This window comes from Rattus norvegicus, chromosome 10, assembly GCF_036323735.1.
Source record: "Rattus norvegicus strain BN/NHsdMcwi chromosome 10, GRCr8, whole genome shotgun sequence".
Classification (NCBI taxonomy): Eukaryota; Metazoa; Chordata; class Mammalia; order Rodentia; family Muridae; genus Rattus; species Rattus norvegicus.
Genome location: NC_086028.1, coordinates 1,809,391 through 1,826,542, shown reverse-complemented (window position 1 = coordinate 1,826,542; position 17,152 = coordinate 1,809,391). Strand labels below are relative to the sequence as shown.

The following is a 17,152-nucleotide window of genomic DNA, read 5'->3' as shown; positions in this document are numbered from 1 at the left end:
TCTAAATCCACACTCCTTGCATGAGCAAGGGGATGGGGTGATGGGAAGTTGCAACTGCTAAATGAAATTCCACACACACAGGCCAGGGAGAAAAGCCTAAATGTATTCAGAGTGCTCAACAATTCTGTGTCAAAAGGTTTTTCTTATTGGCAGGGGAGGGCAGCAGGGTGGCAGCTGAGAATGTGAAGAGAATCTGGGCTGCTTTGCTGATTTCATGACTGGGACCTCTCACTGCAAATCACTGATTTATAACCTCGCCACTTTACCTGCTTGCAAACTCTGGCTGGGGGTAGGGGGCAGTTTGCTAAATATATTCATAATTACATGTGTGGACACAGAGGGCTAAATGTAAACACTACCCTGTGTTTTGGGCATGCTCACCTTAAAAGCAGGGTTTGGCTCACATTTAACACTGAATTCTGCTTGACTTCCTGCACTTGTAACAATTCATAATTTTCCCCTTTGGCTTCCTCACCTCCATGACAGCTTATGATCTGAGCATGTCATCTGATGCCCCGGCCTCATTAATTCACAGAGAGCACTCTATTTGTACAAGAATCATTAAAGGCTGATTTGGTGAGGTTATCTAGCAGAGGAAGGATCTGGCAGCCAGTTCAAGGTGGCGAGTCAGCAAAGCACAAACACAGCTAACCGTGTGCCCATCACCCACAGGTGAGCCGCAGGCCGCTGTGGACTCTTGGAATTAGTATGGGCTCATTGTGCTGTGTAAGGAAACAGGGAACTGTCAAAGTAAAGAACTTTTCTTGTCTGCCAAAGCAGGACAAATGTCATCTGTATTTCCATGTGCACAGAGCAAATCACTCAATCTGGTACCAAAGACTCATTTCAAAAGCAATTGAGGCATTCTATTCCCTGCTATGAACGCTTAATTTAAATTTAAGTTTGCAAATAGTTCAGGGTGTGTGGGTGCATATATGGAATGTGTATGTCTGTTTTCACTCAGGTGATGAATGTCCTGAGAGGGGCATTTGCTCTGCCTTATAGACCCCTCTTGAACTCATTGTCCAGACTTTCTTACACGATGCTTTGTTCAAGATGGCAGAATTACAAATCTGTAAGTACAGGTGGAAACAAGTAGCCGGCTGCCTGCTCCCTTGACAGATGAAAGCTGAAGTCCCATAGCATCATGGCCTATGATCTCAGTGATGTTTAAGGGTCCACATAGTCGACCAGTTCCTTCTGGTCTTGTCCACTGAAAGGCTTCACGAAGCTTTTTGGGATGTATGTGTGTAGAGCCTGAACTTCCCCCTTCTGCTATCTTTTTGCCTCTCAAGAAGAGGGGCCACAGCAGTTTTGTTCTGAGAATTTGGCACCAAGCTAGATAAGAATACCCTCCCAACTCCTCCCACTCCAAAACACCCTTTCCCTTTGACCGAAGGAGACAGCCTTCCTTTGCCTCTAAAGGTTTTAGTTTCAGACCGGTAGCCTGGGAGTGTGTTGGGTCACTGTTTTCTCCTCCCAGCCGCTGCCAAGGCCTGAATCCTTTGCTGTTAGAATGACCCCAAAAGCGGGACTTTGTGGGCCAGTTGGATAAAACACAAACTCATCTCGCCCTCAAAACCCCGATTCTGGGCCCACAGCCTCTGGAGTCTCTTCTCTGAAGTGAGCTCCTTTGGGGTTTGTAGTTCCCAGCTCCGGACAGCCTTGCCTTAGAAACAGGCTTTGGAAGAAGGCAGAGTAACTAAAACTGCCTGCCTCTTCCTGCTGTAAGGAGGAGGTTCATCTCCCCCAAAGCTAGGGGGTCGCTGTGGAGGGAGATACTGCGTCTAACTCTGCTACCCATCCTGCACGATCAAGCCTGAAAACATTTCAGCAAATACCAAGTCCTTTTACCAAGCATAAATCTCGAATACCCCACCCCATCCACCTCCAGCTAAATAAAGTTCCGTTTATACCCTTAATTGTTTCATTAAAGTCAAATTTGCTGTTCAGTCCAGATTGGGAGAAATTATTTCCATCTTTAATAGCTCAGTTAGCCTTTAGGTTCCCAAGAGGACACAATTGGAAGCACACCTTTTCTCCCCATTTTAACCTTCCTCCCCTTTTCACAACTTCTCCTAAAAATAAATTATAAATATGGATGTGTCCTCAGAAGACGTGAACAGCACATTCCTCCGCTCCCCTTGGTGGGACTGGAAGCAAGAGAAACCAGAACCGTCACCCTCCTGACCTGAATCAAATATCTTTTTCCTAACCACCCCCCAATTTGGTGTCTTCTCAGTCCCAGACATCCGGATCCTTACCCCGAAATCTAGTTTTAATCTATTTATTTTACACCAGTCTGGCTAGGCTACAGCCAAAGAGCCAAGGCCAACCGCTCCTAAAGGGAGGGGTACCCTAACTTTATCTAGGGGAAGGTGGTAAGCTGCTTCAGACTCTCGGGACCGGCCACTAGCGCGCCTGGCCAGCCCGGCCCCGGGACGCACGTGGAGTGTCGGGCGCGGCAGTGAGCCAGCAGCTCTCTGTTCTGTGCGGCATTGATATCGGGGTCACGTAGAGAGTCAGTTTCTCGAATAGGTTTTCCGGGGTGGGGGCGGGGTGGTTGATTTTTCTACCTTCTGGTTCATCTCCAAACCCCAGCACTAGAGAAGTCGGAGACGCCTTGTCCCTGTCCCACCTCTTGGCCTCACACACGCCCCACCGGGGAAGGGGTTTGGGTGGGGATCTTGTTTCCAGCCGCCAGGGTGGCAGCAGCCCAGACAAGCTGGGTCCCGAGAAAAGTCGAGCCCCGGTTCCCACAGCCACCTCCCCGCTTCGGCCCCCACCCACCCAGCCTGTCAGACAGCCGCCCCGCACCCTACGCCCCAGGGCCTGCCTGGACACCCACCTGCCCGGCTTCCCGCCCCAGCCCGAGGCAGGAGCTGTGCAGGAAGAGCCCGGACACTCACCGCGCCTTCTCCTGGGTACAGGGAAACCCCCCCGGGGGGGGGGGGGGGGGCTGAGCTTTCTGGCGCCCCAGCGGGCGCGCGCAGGGTGGGGTGTGCCCTGAGGCCCTGCAGCCATTCCACGCGATCCTCTCGGCGGTACGCCGGGGCTAAAGAGGGTGAAGGGGGACTTCTAGAAACAAAATGAAACCCAGCCCCCTCCCCAGTCACGCTCGGAGAGATAGGCTTTCCAGCCAGCGCGAGCAGCACACCATGCCCACGGGGCTGCACCCCGCCTCCACAAAGCCGCGCCCCCGCCTGAGCAGCCCTTACCCCCTCCCCCCAGCCCAGTGGCCGGCCCGGGGCGGGGGCAGGGCCGGCCGGGGGTTGGCCGTCCTAGGGAGGCGTCTCCTTCTCTGTCCCGCCCGGAGAGGGCTAGAGCTTTCCAGCCGAGCTCGCTCGCCACAGTGGCTGAGTGGGTGCGGGTGGCTGGTTGGGTGGGGAATACCTTCCTAGAAACCCTCTACAGATACAGTTGCGGTCACTCGCATTCCTAGAAATGCAGCCGGGCCATGTCACTTGCGACCGTTGCGGGGGTTGCAGAGAGAGAGGGACACAACAGATCGTAAGGTTCTTCATACTAGGGGAGGGAGAAGACTCCTTACTTTTAATGTGCCAAGAGAGGAAACTGCCTGTGTGCCTCCCTCTGGGAGGTTGGGGGTGGTGAAGTGGGGAGCAGGCAGGATTCCAGGGATCGGTGAGCTGGAAGTGGAAGCAGCCTGGGTGCCCGAAAAGGGGAAGTATCCACTTAAGATTCAGACTGGCCTTCAGGTCTGCCCCCTTCTTTTGGGAGCTCCCAGTGCCTTGGGCCCTTCCCCCAACTTTCAGCACCCCCCCAACACACACACACACACACACACACACACACACACACACACACACACACACACACACACACACGGAAGCAGGCGAGGCACCTAGCCGCGCAGCCCACTCCTCGTCTGTCTCATATCTCTTCATGTGGTGACTGCAATCCCATGGAACATCCCCAGTCTAAATTTCAGGGATACTCTCCACTCAGTTCTGAAGATTTACTCCCAAACCAACCCACCTTCACACCTAAACATAAGTTGCGCTTTCTCCTTCCGAATCCACTCGAATTCTTGGCAGCCCCAGGCTCTGGAAATAGGGGTGGGGCACGAAGGGGTTACTTTCCGCCTGTCGAGGAAGGTACTGACCTCTGGTTCTGTCACCCTGACTCCCTGAAGGAACTTTTGGTTTCAACGTTAGGGAGCTACCCCTAGCTCAACCGGTTCCTGAAATCACCATTCCACACCCCTCTCCAAGGATCCCCAGAATCACCGCAGAAACCATCGCCTCTCTTGGCCAAAGAGGATCCGAATAACTAAGACACCCCTTGTCCCTCTCCAGAGCCCAGCCTCTCTGCGTGAAAACGTGACCTGACCGGACTGAGCTTCCCGGGATCATAAAAATGTATTTGCTGTCCTCTGTTGGCCAACTGTTGTCACACTCAGAAAAGCGCATCACCAACCCAGAGTCTTGATTCCACCAGGAGTGGGAGAGTGCAGTGTGTGTGTGTGTGAGTGTGTGTGTGTGTGTGTGTGTGTGTGTGTGTGTGTGTGTGTGTTGTTGTTGTTGTTGTTGTTGTTGTTGTTGTTGTTGTTGTTGTTGTTCCAGAGACCTCAGGGAGAGTGAGCCAGGCATAATGGCCTCTTCTCCCTTTGCTTTATTGGTATCACCTGGCATCTGGACTGTACGCCGGATTGGGAAAATCCAGGCCTTCCTGCCTGCTTGTTCCACCAGAATCTATTTTGCCTCCTGCAACCAGCTAACCCCTTGGTTCGGGCAGAGCCTGAATTGGAGTTGACTATCTCGTGCCAACCACAGATAGGGAGCACAGTCATCCTTGCAGGACCCTGGGCTGGCACTGCATGGCAGGAGAGTCATCTTAGCTACAGAGCAGGCTAGGGCCTCCCCATGCCACACGCAGCCCCATTTCCTTTTCCCACTGGCCTAATATCTTCTCCCATATTTCATCACAGTCCTCTCCAAGCAGTGCAACCAAGGACAAGTAATGAGTAACGGTTTTGCTAAGTACTCCTAACAGAGAGCCTCTCTTAAATCCCCGCAAAGGGCTACAAAGTAGCTTCCTCCTTCTATGCATGCATCACCACTATTGGCTTAACTCCCATTTTACAGATGGGAAAACTGAGGCCCAGAGAAGCCCTGAGGAATTCAATTTGTAGTTCACAGACTGTATGTAACCAAGGATACCTATGAACGCAAGTAAAAGATCTGTGTGTGTGATTGGGGGGGGGGGGCAGAGGTCACAAGCTTAAGCATGAACTTTGCTCAGACTCCTCCAGGCTGTGGGTGCTTGGTCCACTGGATGTTTGGTCCACCTTTCCTGGTCCACCTTTCCTGGCTTCTGACCTGGCACCTACTCCTTGCTTTCTCCTTCTCTTTGCTTCAGCCTTGAGGTCCTGTTCCTCTCTCATTACATTGTATCCTTGTATCAGCATCCCCATCCCATTCTTCTGTGAGCCTTTGGGGACAGCTCTGGAGCCCTGGCACCTTGCCCCACCTGGCACACAATGGAGTTTCAACTATTTTTGCTTAAGAAAATGAGCAGAAGGGAGGAAGGCACTGGAAGAGAGAGACTGACTGGGTGAGGTCAAGATGATCTCTCATTTGTGGCAATGTCAGTTTCCAGAAGGTTAGAACTCTAGGCCCTGTGTAGACAGACCATCTACCACTTGATGAGATTCTGGCCTGTGGCTTCTGGTAGCTGAGGCAATGATTGCCACCTGCTAGGGGGTGATGAACAAGCTGGGAGGCCAGCAGAGAGCATGGCTTTACAATAAAAAGAAACTAGAGATCCAGTCACAGTGAATGCAGAGTTCTGGTCCTCTTGAGTTTCAGTTCCCATGGTGGCACTGTTAGGGATGTAAAAGGATCAAATTGTGTGATCCCCAGGGATCCGTGCAGAGATCAAGCACAAAGTACGTGTTCAATAAATTATAGCAATGGTCGTGAGTACCCACATGTGATATGAAGTAGGTATGCCAGTGTATGCTGTAAAGTGTGAAGGAGGCTCCCTTCTGGAAAGGATGGAGCTGTCCCTGGCATCCACAACAGCCCACTTCTGCAGTGGTTTGAATACGCTTGGCCCAGGCAGTGGCATGGTTAGGAGGTGTGGTTCTGTTGGAGTAGGTGTGTCACTGTGGGTGTGGGCTTTAAGACCCTTTTCCTAGCTGCCTGGAAGCCAGTCTTCTAGCTACTTTCGGAACAAGAGGTGGAACTCTAAGCTCCTCCAGCCCCATGTCTACCATGCTCCTGCCCTGATAAAAAAGTACTGAGCCTGTAAGTCAGCCCCAATTAAATGTTGTCCTTATATGAACTGCTTTGGTCATGGTGTCTGTTCACAGCAGTAAAACCCTAAGACAACTTCCAAACTCACTGGAGCCAAAGCAGAAGAAGACTTTGTATGTGGGTGGGTGAGCGAGCTTGACCTGACTAGCCTGCACCTGGACACTGGGAGAAAGAGCACTGAACGCTTAAAGTTTCAGACATGTTGCCAGAGTATGTCAGCACACTAGAGGAAGCCAGGCTTGTTGGTATATACTCCCAATGCTTGAGAAGCAGAAGCAGAAGGATGAGGGTTCAAGACTAGCCTTGGCTACAATGAGGACCTCCTGTTCAAAGGATGCCATGTCTGTCAAAAACATACCAGGGCTGAAGAGGTTGTTCAGTTGGTAAACTGTTTGCTCTGCAACATGGAACCCTACATTTGGCTCAACACCCACAGGGAAAGCAAGGTGTGGCAAGTCACGCCTCCGGAGGCAGAGATGGGAGAATCCTTGGGCCTTGCTGTTCGTCTAACTGAATGGGCACGCTCCAGTTTTAGTGAGAGATGTGGCTCAATACAAAGTGAAAAGCCATTGAGGAAGATGCTGGCGGCTATCTGCAGCCTCTACCTGCACGCACGCACCCACAGGAGCACACACAGGGAATCACACCCACCGAGAACACATATGAATAAAGAACAGCACATACAAGAACAAAAAATAAACAAGGAAGGAAGATCAGCAACTGAGTTGGACGTGGTGGTGGCAGCTCCAGGTGTTTATCCCAGCATGGTGGACCTCTAGGAGCCTGCGGCAAACCTGTTCTATGTGCCAGCTCCAGGCTAGTCAGGGTAGATAGTGAGAAACTGTCTGAAAAGATAAAAAGGGAGGAGAAGGAGAAGGAGAGGAGGGGGAGCTGCTGGGGGTGGTGGAGGAAGAACAGGAGGGGGAGCAGTAGGAGGAAGAGATAAAACAGAGGAGAAAGAGGGAAGGGAGAGGAGAAAGAGGTCTCTTGTAGATCTTGCATGTAGTGATTGATGGGTTCAGTTTTGCCCACACTGCTACTCATGCCTACTGACACAGTTCTTCACACACACACACACACACACACACACACACACACACACACACACACACACACACACAAACATCAACTAAAGTTCTAGCAAAGTTACAATTATTAAAGAGCAACCAATGTAAGGCTCTGCTCCCAACATAATGCCAGTGGGTACTGGAAGATTCCAGGGAGAGGAGCTCATGTGCTAAGTACTTGCCACACTCAAATAATAACTGGATGTCAAAGAGACACAAGGGAGGGAGCTTTAGGGGGAAATGTATATGCATACTCCTTGATATCAATGGTGCATTGATCCCCACGCCATCAAATTGTTTAAATTAAATGTGTGTAGTTGTTTTGTGTATGTGTGTGCATGGTGCTGGGAATGAAACCCAGACTTTATGCTAAGCAGTACTCTAGCATGTGGCTACACACCAGTGCACGAATGTGTGTGTGTATGAGAGGGGGGCATTTGTATTTGTTTGTGAGAGTGTCCTCCAAGACAACGATCATCTTGGAGTATTCACTTATAACCACTAACCTCTGGCATTGGTTGCTCTTGAATAATTGTGACTTTAATAGACCTTTACTTGATCTGTTTTTGTGTAAACAAGTGTGCCAGTAGGTACAAGTACTGGGGCACACGTGTCGGCTGGGCTTGTTGACTGGTACAGTCCCTTGCAGAGGAATGGAAGGCTCAGAGGACTTCACCTGAGTATCCAGCATTTTCTACCACTTGTTGTATACAAGAGTGTCCTAAGTGGGGGCGGGGGGGCTGCAGTATATAAACTGGGTTCTCCATCGGTGTGGCCATGGAAAGCTATTCCTCTGCTGGGTAAAGACTTTCCAGTGCAGCTCTTTGAAGCAGGAGCACCACACTCCTCAGCTGTGCTCCGTGAGGGAGGAGCACCACACCCTCCATCTGTTGAAGGAAACTCGTTGGTTCCCCAGAGTGAACTTTGGTGGAATTCTGTTTCAATTGGACCTTAGGGGGACCTAGGAAGGAATTTTAGCACAAAGTGTGCATGCACATCGCCAGAGCCTGATAACAAAAACATTAAACTATATCTTAAAACAATCCAGAACAAAACTTTCCGAGTCAACCATGGTTGTTGTCAGCCCTCTGGATACTAAGTAGTTTCTTCAGTGACCAGTTGTGATGTCATGAAGTATCTTTTGTAGAACTGTCCCGGCTGGTTGTCAGGAGGCCATGACAGAGACAAATGTGATGGTGTAAACCTGCAGTCACTGAGTCAGGAGAATCAAGAACTTGAGGCCTGGATAACTTACTGAGACCCCGTTTCTAAGTTAAATAAAAAGGCGGCTGTGATTCCATGGTAGAGTGCTAGCACACCCAAGGCCCCGCAATCCTCTCTGCCCCCAGGAATGGAGGGAAATAAGTTCTGTGTGTCACTCTGATTTTCCAGTGGAGGAGACCACGAATGGTGAGTAAAATAGACAGGTCCAGGCTCTTCCCTACAAGGCAGGGTCGAATGCATGATTGCGTTTTGCTTCATGCTGCCATGAGGTGACGCTGTTGCAGCTTGCACCTGCACGGTCTCTGGAACTGTTGACAAACAGTTCTTCCTTTGATCTTAGGAGATTGCTGGTCTCTGTCCCAGAACCTAGGCACTTTCTTTTGCTTGAGGAAGCCTGTTAAAGCCTTTGCTGCCACTGTTTATTCAAAAATAGGAGGTTTGTGAGAAGTACTTAATTTCTTCTTACCAGAGGGTCACAGACTTGCCACGGAAATGTTCCTCTCCCTGGTGGTCATTTCCATGTTAGGGTCCAGTTCAAACCCTCCCTCCCCTCCCCCCAGCATCACTCACCTTCTTACCTTCCCTTCCCACATCTGAAGAAGACCTGTGTGTGATTCTTCGCAAAGGTATCAGCTTTCAGGGCAACCGCTGACATGAAATCCCTGTAAAAGCTCTAGAAATCCAAACGTGGCTTTCTATGTTCATGAACACAAATGGATTAAACCAACAGATTGTCTGTGTCATTCACACACATGACCAGCTTTGCTTATGAAAGTGTAAACAAACTGAATCCAGGCTTTGGGTCACTAGCTTCCAACCTGACAGCACACAGCACATCTGTTTCACACCTCCACATACCCTTCTCTCACACACTAGTCACACTTGGAGACTGCTCAGTTGGTAATGTGCTTGCTCTGACAGGGGCCTGAGTTTGGATCCCAGCACAGGGAAAAGGCTGCATGGGGAGATGCGCTTCGTGGCAGTTACCCCTGCATTGGTGTGTGTTGGGGCTAGGGGGACAGATAAGTCCCTGGAGACTGCTGGCAAGAGAGTGGAGCACAACCAGGGAGCTCCCATAAAGTGGAGAGTAGAGGAGGCCACCCAAAATTGACCCTTAGCCTCTACTACATGCAATGTGTGCACACACATAGATATGTACAGACACAGACACGAGAGGGGTTTTAAAACAGAAAACACCGCATAAGGGAATCTGTGCTCTTATATTCTCTCCCCTCCTCTTGTTCTGTGTGTGTATGTGTGCGCGTGTGCGCATGTGTGCGTGCGTGAGTGCGTGTGTGTTGGTGATGAAGCCTCAGGGTTTTGTGAATGCAAGTGCTCTGCCAAAACTAGATTTGTTTTTGTTGTTGCAGTATTGTTTTTGAAATAGGGTCTTATATGTAGCCAGGTTGACTCTGAACTCCCATCCTCCTGCCTCAGCCTCCCCAAATGCTGGTTTTACAGGCAAGTACCACTAAGCCTGGCTTGGAAACACTTTTTTAATGGGAGACTTGCTCTTTGGTAGCTCTTTGAAAGGAAATGAATAGCAGAAACAGCATAAAATACAACCAAAGGGGTGGACGTCCTGCCTGCTGGATGGCCACCATGCTCTGACCGTCTGCACTCTGCTGCTGGCATCTGCCTGTGTTCTAAGAACCCATCCTTGCAGCCTTCCTCTCTTCCCTCCCTTTCCCTGCTTCTTTCTTTTGTGGGTGTGATTCCATTAAAAATAAGACTTCGCATATTAACACCATCATCTTACAGAAAATGCAAACAGTGTGCAGCATATGAGTGGAAACAGTCCTTCCGACAGCTTCCCCACTATTCTGTTCCGAAAAGCCATCGCTGAACTCCTCATCGCCTTCTGTTGCCTGGTGATGCTGTATACTAGAAATGCCTTGGGAGTCAGATCTGCATTTTAATGTCACAAACATGGATATCCGTGTGCGTGCGTGTGTGTGTGTGTGTGTGTGTGTGTGTGACACGCACAGGAAAGCCAGAATTGACATGGGTGTCTCCTTAATAGCTATTTTAAAATTCTATCTATCTATCTATCTATCTATCTATCTATCTATCTATCTATCTAGATATTTTGAGACAGGTTTTCTCTGTGCAGCCTCGGCTGTCCTGGAATTCAGTTTGTAGACCAGGCTGGCCTTAACTCAGGGATCCGCTTGCCTCTGCCTCCTGAATGCTGGGGCCACCACTACCAGTCTTACATTCTATTGTTTGAGACAAGCTCCTTAATTCAACTAGACGGGTAGATGAAGGAGCTTCTTGTCCCTTCCCCATCTATAGGATTACAGACCTGCATTACCATGCCCCTCCGGGCCTCCCACCCCCGAAATGTCGGTGCTGGGAGTCTGAACTCAGGTCTTCACGTTTGACCAGCAAGAACTTTTCTGGCTGAGCCACATTCCCAGCTCCTCTAGTCACTTCTTTGCCAAGGAGGGCTATCTTCCAAGTTGTAGAGCACATTCTCTTCCTGGGTCGGCAATGCGGCTTTGTGATATGACTCTGAGCAGGGCTGCCATTCTTAGAATGTGGCCTGGGAACTTGAAACACGTCTTCCTAAATCTTGTTAGAAACACAAATGACAAGGCCCTATCCCAGAGGATATGGGGTGTAGTAGCTGTGCTTTAACCACTACATAGCCACACTTGTGAGACTCACTACTGTCCAGTCAGGAATCTGAACCATCCCCAGCCTGCAACTCTCTTCTTCCCTTCTCCCTTACAGTTAGGAGAGTCTGCTCTGGTTTGATTGGTCCCTTACTCGATCTGGGGCTTGCTTCAGTCTCAGGTTTCCACAAAGGAGTTAAAGGTGTATGCCCAATTCCACAAGATGTTGGTCCTGGAGTTGGAGTCAGACAATGACCTCTTCAAAGGCACTTTGAGCACCATCTGGTACATCCTTTTGAGAATGCAAACCAAACTTCTATGATGTAATGTGGCTGGCATGCCATCTGGCTGCATTCTCACCAATGCTGCCTCTGGGCCATGTGACCCGTTTTAGCTAGGGGCGAAAGGAAGCTCCGTGCCAGAGGCTTACGTTTTCAAATCATAATCGTTCCAAGTCAGGGTAGGGCTTCCCCTCTCTCGAAGGCCCACTTCTGCGGATTTCCTTTTAAAAACTGCAAACGAGGACTCTAGCTGACTCTGGGTGTGGAGTCGGTGTGGAACAACAGCGGTTCTTTCTTTAGGGTGGATAACGTTGGATTTTAGTGATCAGAAAAACGTGAAGTGCCTGAAACCAGCCAGGTGCCATTCAGCTAAGAAGCTCCAACCGCAAGATGTGCAGGTGACCCTTCCAGACTGCGACTTCTGTTCACCAGGCGAACTTCGAAAACTTCTTCCAGAGGTGAACATGACCCGACAGGGGGCGCTAAAGGATCGAGGTTGGACCACCCATGGTCACCTTGCGGGAGGGAGGAATGGAAAAGGCGTTAGTTTGAAACCAAGCAGAAAGAAAACAGTTTGCCCAGCCAGTTGTACTGGGAAAGAGTTGTAATTTAAAGCTTAACTCAAAGTGTGGGATCTTTCATGGTCACTCTTGAAAAAGAGTCTCATACAAAAAGTCTCTTAAAATCACAGAAAGAAAGCAGCTGCAGGCACGGACGGGGTTCGAACCCGTGATCTTCGGTTTACGAGACCGACGCCTTACCACTTGGCCACCGCGCCTGCGTTAAGGAGTTGGCCGCATAAACTTCTATGCTGGCGCTACTCCCGTGACGGGCGCGAGTACATGTACAAGCCTAGCGCAGCCGCCCCGCCCATCGCAGCCGGAACGCTTGGCTCGGGCGCGCGCCCGCTCCTGCGGACTCCCGGGCTCTGCGCCGCTCGGAGTTTCCGCAGACAGGCGCGGAGGCCGGTCGGCACAACCGTAGCTGGGCTTGCCTGCCGTCTCTGTGTCCGTAGTTCGAATTCCAGTATCGTCTTTGGATTAGTTCACTTGTGCCTTAGTTCTCTTAGCCTCCGTTTCCCCTTCGGAGGAGTGTTATTTCTCCCTCCCCTCAGGAAACAGAAGTATGGTTGGTAGCCAGTTGTCATCATTAGTGCGGCCTCAGCTGCCAGGCTTGGTGTTGTGAATCAGTGCGTTGATTTTGGAAAATAAAAAGTCCCAACTAACTCTTAGACTGCTTCTATCTGGCATGGGGACTATCTTGGATATCAGTATCAATATCAGAAACATTTGCTAGAAATGCGATTTGTGCTGGGGCTGCTCGGTTTGGGTTTACATCACCGTCAAAGGACTCAGATGCCCGGATCTGAGCTGCAGAGGTTTGGAACGCTAATCTATACGTTCCTGTTCATGGATTTAAAAGGTCTTTATTTTTCTGTAAGTGCACTGCACTTTGCCTTATTCGGTGTCTTGTAATAGATGAGACAGTATAATCACCGCAATTATTGCTAGCCTATGGTTTGGAAAATACTAATGTCTACTGCTCATTTGCATAATGCACATTACTACTGAATGAGTTGTGCGTGATAAACAAGTACCATAATCACATCGTTGTGAATGGATGGGTTTTCTACTCTGCCTTATTAAAAGCGCCTTTTCCCACCGTGTAAAGTTTTCACGAGATTGATTGAATCTGTGACTGGGAGTTAGCCATTGGGAGGCCTCTCTCTCTCTCTCTCTCTCTCTCTCTCTCTCTCTCTCTCTCTCTCTCTCTCTCTCTCTCTCTCTCTCTCTCTCTCTCTCTCTCTCTCTCTCTCTCTCTCTCTCTCTCTCTCCACATGGGATCTACTATGTGTGTCTCTGCCAGTAGGCCATGTATCCACAGCCCAGCCTGTGTAGCAGAGGCAAGTACCAGAACCTTAATTTAACAAGTCAGGATGGTTTATGTCTGTCCTCTCAGTCCTTTGAGAAGTTGAGGCAGGAGGAATGCCTGAGTTGAAATTCAGTCTAAGATACATAGTGAGCTCCAGGCCTGGGCTACAAAATTGAGACCTTGTCACAAGAAACAAACATTGAGATCAAGTTTATCACATAGCTCGGAGGAAAGCATTTGGGCAAGGGCATAGCTTCCTATGGCATGGGAAAATACCCGGCATTTAAAATGTAAATTAAATCTTTAAAATATCCATCAGCCTGTAAAGCCAGCACCAGAGAAGCGGACCCCTGTATAAGTGGCAAGTCTGTATGACCTTATGGTTTAGAGAACAGCCACAGCTAACAGTACAAGGGCCTCTCAACCTGCAGGCTTTCCTTTCTTTTTGTCTTGTTTTGTCTATGTGGTTGAGTTGCTGAAGTTTGAGCAATTTCTAAGCTTCTACATTTCCTTTGTGTTAAAGAGGCACCTCCCCCCTTCCCCATCCATTTTAGAAAAACTATACATGATTTTCTGTTTTCTCCCTGTACTTCTGTCCTAGTGCCTATATCTAAAGTAGGTTTTTGTTTGTTTTGTTTTTTCTTTTTTGTTTTGTTTGTTTTTACTTATGGGGCTGGAGAGATGGCTCAGGGGTCATAGTTGCTTGATGGGTCTTAATCCCGTCACTCATGTTGGACCCCTCTCATCACCTAAATCCAGCTCCAAGGAGTCCAAAGTCTCTTTTGACCTCTGTGCTCTCTAGGTATAGACATGTGTGTGTGTGTGTGTGTGTGTGTGTGTGTGTGTGTGTGTGTGCGCGCGCGCATGGCGTATGGTGTGGCACACACACAAACACAATTCTGGAAACATGTTACTTTATTTTACAGTGTTGGAAGTGGAAGCTTGGCTAAGGCTATTCTAGACAAAAGCTCTTGGAGGAGCTGCACCCCAGTTCGATGAGGCACAAAATACTCTCCAGCAGGTGCCAGGAGTTTCCCTTCTCCTGTGGTATATTTGGTGAACATGGGTGCTACGTGTAGGTGGTAGAGGCACCAAGGGAGCTGTCTACCATGGGAGACCTACCATGGCTAGGTTTTTTTTTTTTTTGGTTCTTTTTTTTCGGAGCTGGGGACCGAACCCAGGGCCTTGCGCTTCCTAGGTAAGCGCTCTACCCATGGCTAGGTTTATGGCTACTATGGTAATAATGTCTCTGAGGAGGACACATTCTTCAGTTGGCTCCTTCAGTTGGGCTCCCTGAACCTCCATCTTTAGCCCCCATGAACTAGGATGGGCACCAAGGGTCTGGCAAAGGCCGTGGGGATGCGCTCACCTGTGATTTTTCCACAGTGACTGGGCTAAACCTTTGCTTGATACAGTGCAGGCCTCCCTTAAACCTTGCTAAAGGCCCACAGCGAGTGTGGCAGATTCTGGGTTCTGCATTGATACCCTCCTAAGAGATACTCTTGCTGCCGGCTCTGCACCTTGCTTGGAGAGCCCCATCAAGTGCCTTGCAGGATTCCTGAAGAAATCTGTTTACTTGCATGTGGAGTGGGAAAACCCGCAGGCCTCCAAGTTTAGGCCACTTGATGGCAACGGGCTTTTCCCTAATACCCTAAGTACTTTACGTCATTTCGTGCTGTTCATGGACTCTCTGCCCAACTCTTGGGGGAGGAAGTGGGTCAGCATTGAGAATGATGGACAGCTTCGATTCCAGACCCAGATGGGTGTTTTACTTAGGCTAGGCATCTCAAAGACCTGGCATGAAACGTACTTGTGAGTTGTCTGGTTTAGGGAGTCAGGAGGATAGGGATCACGTGATGTTTGCTGCTTTATAGTTAGTTCCACCGGGTAAGGCCTCCCAAGCACTTGACAGCTTCCACATTCTGCCTTCACTATTAGCCAGCCTAGTGGTCAGGTGGTAGCATATTGTATTGTTTTGATTTTTATTATCCTGATGATCAGTGAAATTAAGTTAAATGCTCTTTCCTGTGTTTGTTAGCTATGTGTCCTATCTTCTTTCATGAAATTTTGACTCAAAACTTTTGCCCGTATTCATGACTTATTATCATATTGAATCATACATGTTCTTTGTATATTGTGGGTGCAGGTTTTGTAAGGTTATGTTTTGGGAAAATTTTCCAGATCTTGCATTGTGTGTGTGTGTGTGTGGGAGAGAGAGAGAGAGAGAGAGATGTGTGTGTGCGTGATGTGTGTGTGCATATGTGTGCATGCTTGTGTATGTGCATGTATGTGTGTGCATGTGTGTGCATGTGCATGTATGCACGTGTGCTAGGATCCACACTTGGCCTTAGGCTTGCCCAGCAAGCAATTTACACCCCGAGGACTCTCTGTCTGCTGCTGTCTCATTTGCTTAGCAGTGCCTTTTGAAGAATGGAAGGTTAAAATCTTGAGGAAGTCTACTTGATAGTCGCTCTTCATCAGAGCTTCATTCTTTTTTGTGTCCTTATGCAGAAACCCCTGGACTGGGCTGTGCAGCTCAGTGGAAGGGTGCCAGCAGAAGCTGTATGAGATCTTGAATCCGACCACAACTCTAAACCTACCAGATAAGAAAAAAGAAAAACATTGTACACTAAGTTTACAAAAATTCTTCCTGTATTTTCCTATTATCCTGTATTTTGTTATCACGTTAGCTTTATCTTTAGGTTTATGATATGTGTGCGTTTGTGTGTAGAGCATGTATGAAAGTGAGAGGTAAATATCAGACATCTCTCCAACTGCTTCTCCACCTTGTACATGAAGATGTGGTTTTACTTATTGTGTGTATGTGGCATATGTGTGCATCTGTACCACAGCATGTGTGGAGAAGTCAGAGGACACATTTGTGGAGCTGGTTCTCTCCTTCTGCCTTTATGTGGGTTGGGGGAACTGTACTCTTGTCATTGGGCTCATGCAGCAAGCCCTGTTACATGCTGTGACATCTCAATGGCCTGTCTAACCTCTTTTCTTCCTTTCTTTTTTTCAAGTAAGGTTTCCTTGAACCTGGAATGAGGATTTTTGCTGTCTGGTGCTGTCTGCCTTTCTCTACCCTCAGTGCTGGAGCCACAGATGTGCATAGCCATGGCTGACTTTTGGAGATTTATTTTTACGTACGTGTATGTGTCCATGAGTGTGTGCGACACATTCAGGCCAGAAGGATGTTAGGACACCTGGAGTGACAGCTTTGGCCACCTGATGTTGGAGCTGGATACCAAACTCTGGTTTTCTGCAAGAGCAACATGCACTCTTAACTGCAGAGACATTTCTGCAGCCCCCATGTCTGACTTTTGCCTGGAACACTGCACTCAAGACTTCCAGCTTGGCCAGCAAGCAGCTTACTTCCTGGGCCAGCCCCTCAGCCCTTCTGACCTAGAGTGGGTTAACTTTGAGTGTGCTCTTTAACCTTTGGCTGAGGTCACGTGTTGTGTGTGCTGAGGTCCAGCTTGGTCTTCTTTGTCCTTACATGCAGATTTAGTTGCATTCCCATTTTATAGAATGACCATGCCCCTCCAGCCAAAAGCCTTGTTACGGTTGTATTATGGGGTGCAGAGCCTTCTCCAAAGGCTTCTGTGTTATGATCCCCAACTACCAGCAGCGCTTTGGGGGAACTATCGGGATAGGGCTTTGACCTGATCACTAGGTTAACCTCCTGACAGATCCATAGCTGGGCAGCATTTCCAGGAGGTGACAGAAGCTTCAGCTGACCGAGGTGGAGAAGAGGCCTTTGAAGGGCAAACCCTGTGCTTAGAACACTGCTTCCCAGGGAACAGCGGTGT

General features: G+C 49.1%; 1 long non-coding RNA gene and 2 other non-coding genes across 3 annotated transcripts in view; all 3 read right to left on the bottom strand.

Annotated features, from left to right (window-relative positions):
• Positions 1–3,199, bottom strand: part of LOC102547286 (uncharacterized) — a 46,298-nt gene extending 43,099 nt beyond the window's left edge. Inside the window, exon 1 of the long non-coding RNA XR_010055494.1 lies at positions 2,910–3,199. This is a non-coding gene — a long non-coding RNA (uncharacterized LOC102547286). The remainder of the gene's footprint in view (positions 1–2,909) is intronic.
• On the bottom strand, positions 1,517–1,599 carry Mir193b (microRNA 193b). The gene has a single exon (NR_128671.1). It is a non-coding gene; the product is annotated as a microRNA 193b (primary transcript).
• Positions 3,200–12,174: 8,975 nt separating the features above from the next.
• On the bottom strand, positions 12,175–12,246 carry Trnat-cgu2 (transfer RNA threonine (anticodon CGU) 2). The gene has a single exon. It is a non-coding gene; the product is annotated as a tRNA-Thr (tRNA).
• Between the last annotated feature and the right edge of the window lie 4,906 nt (positions 12,247–17,152).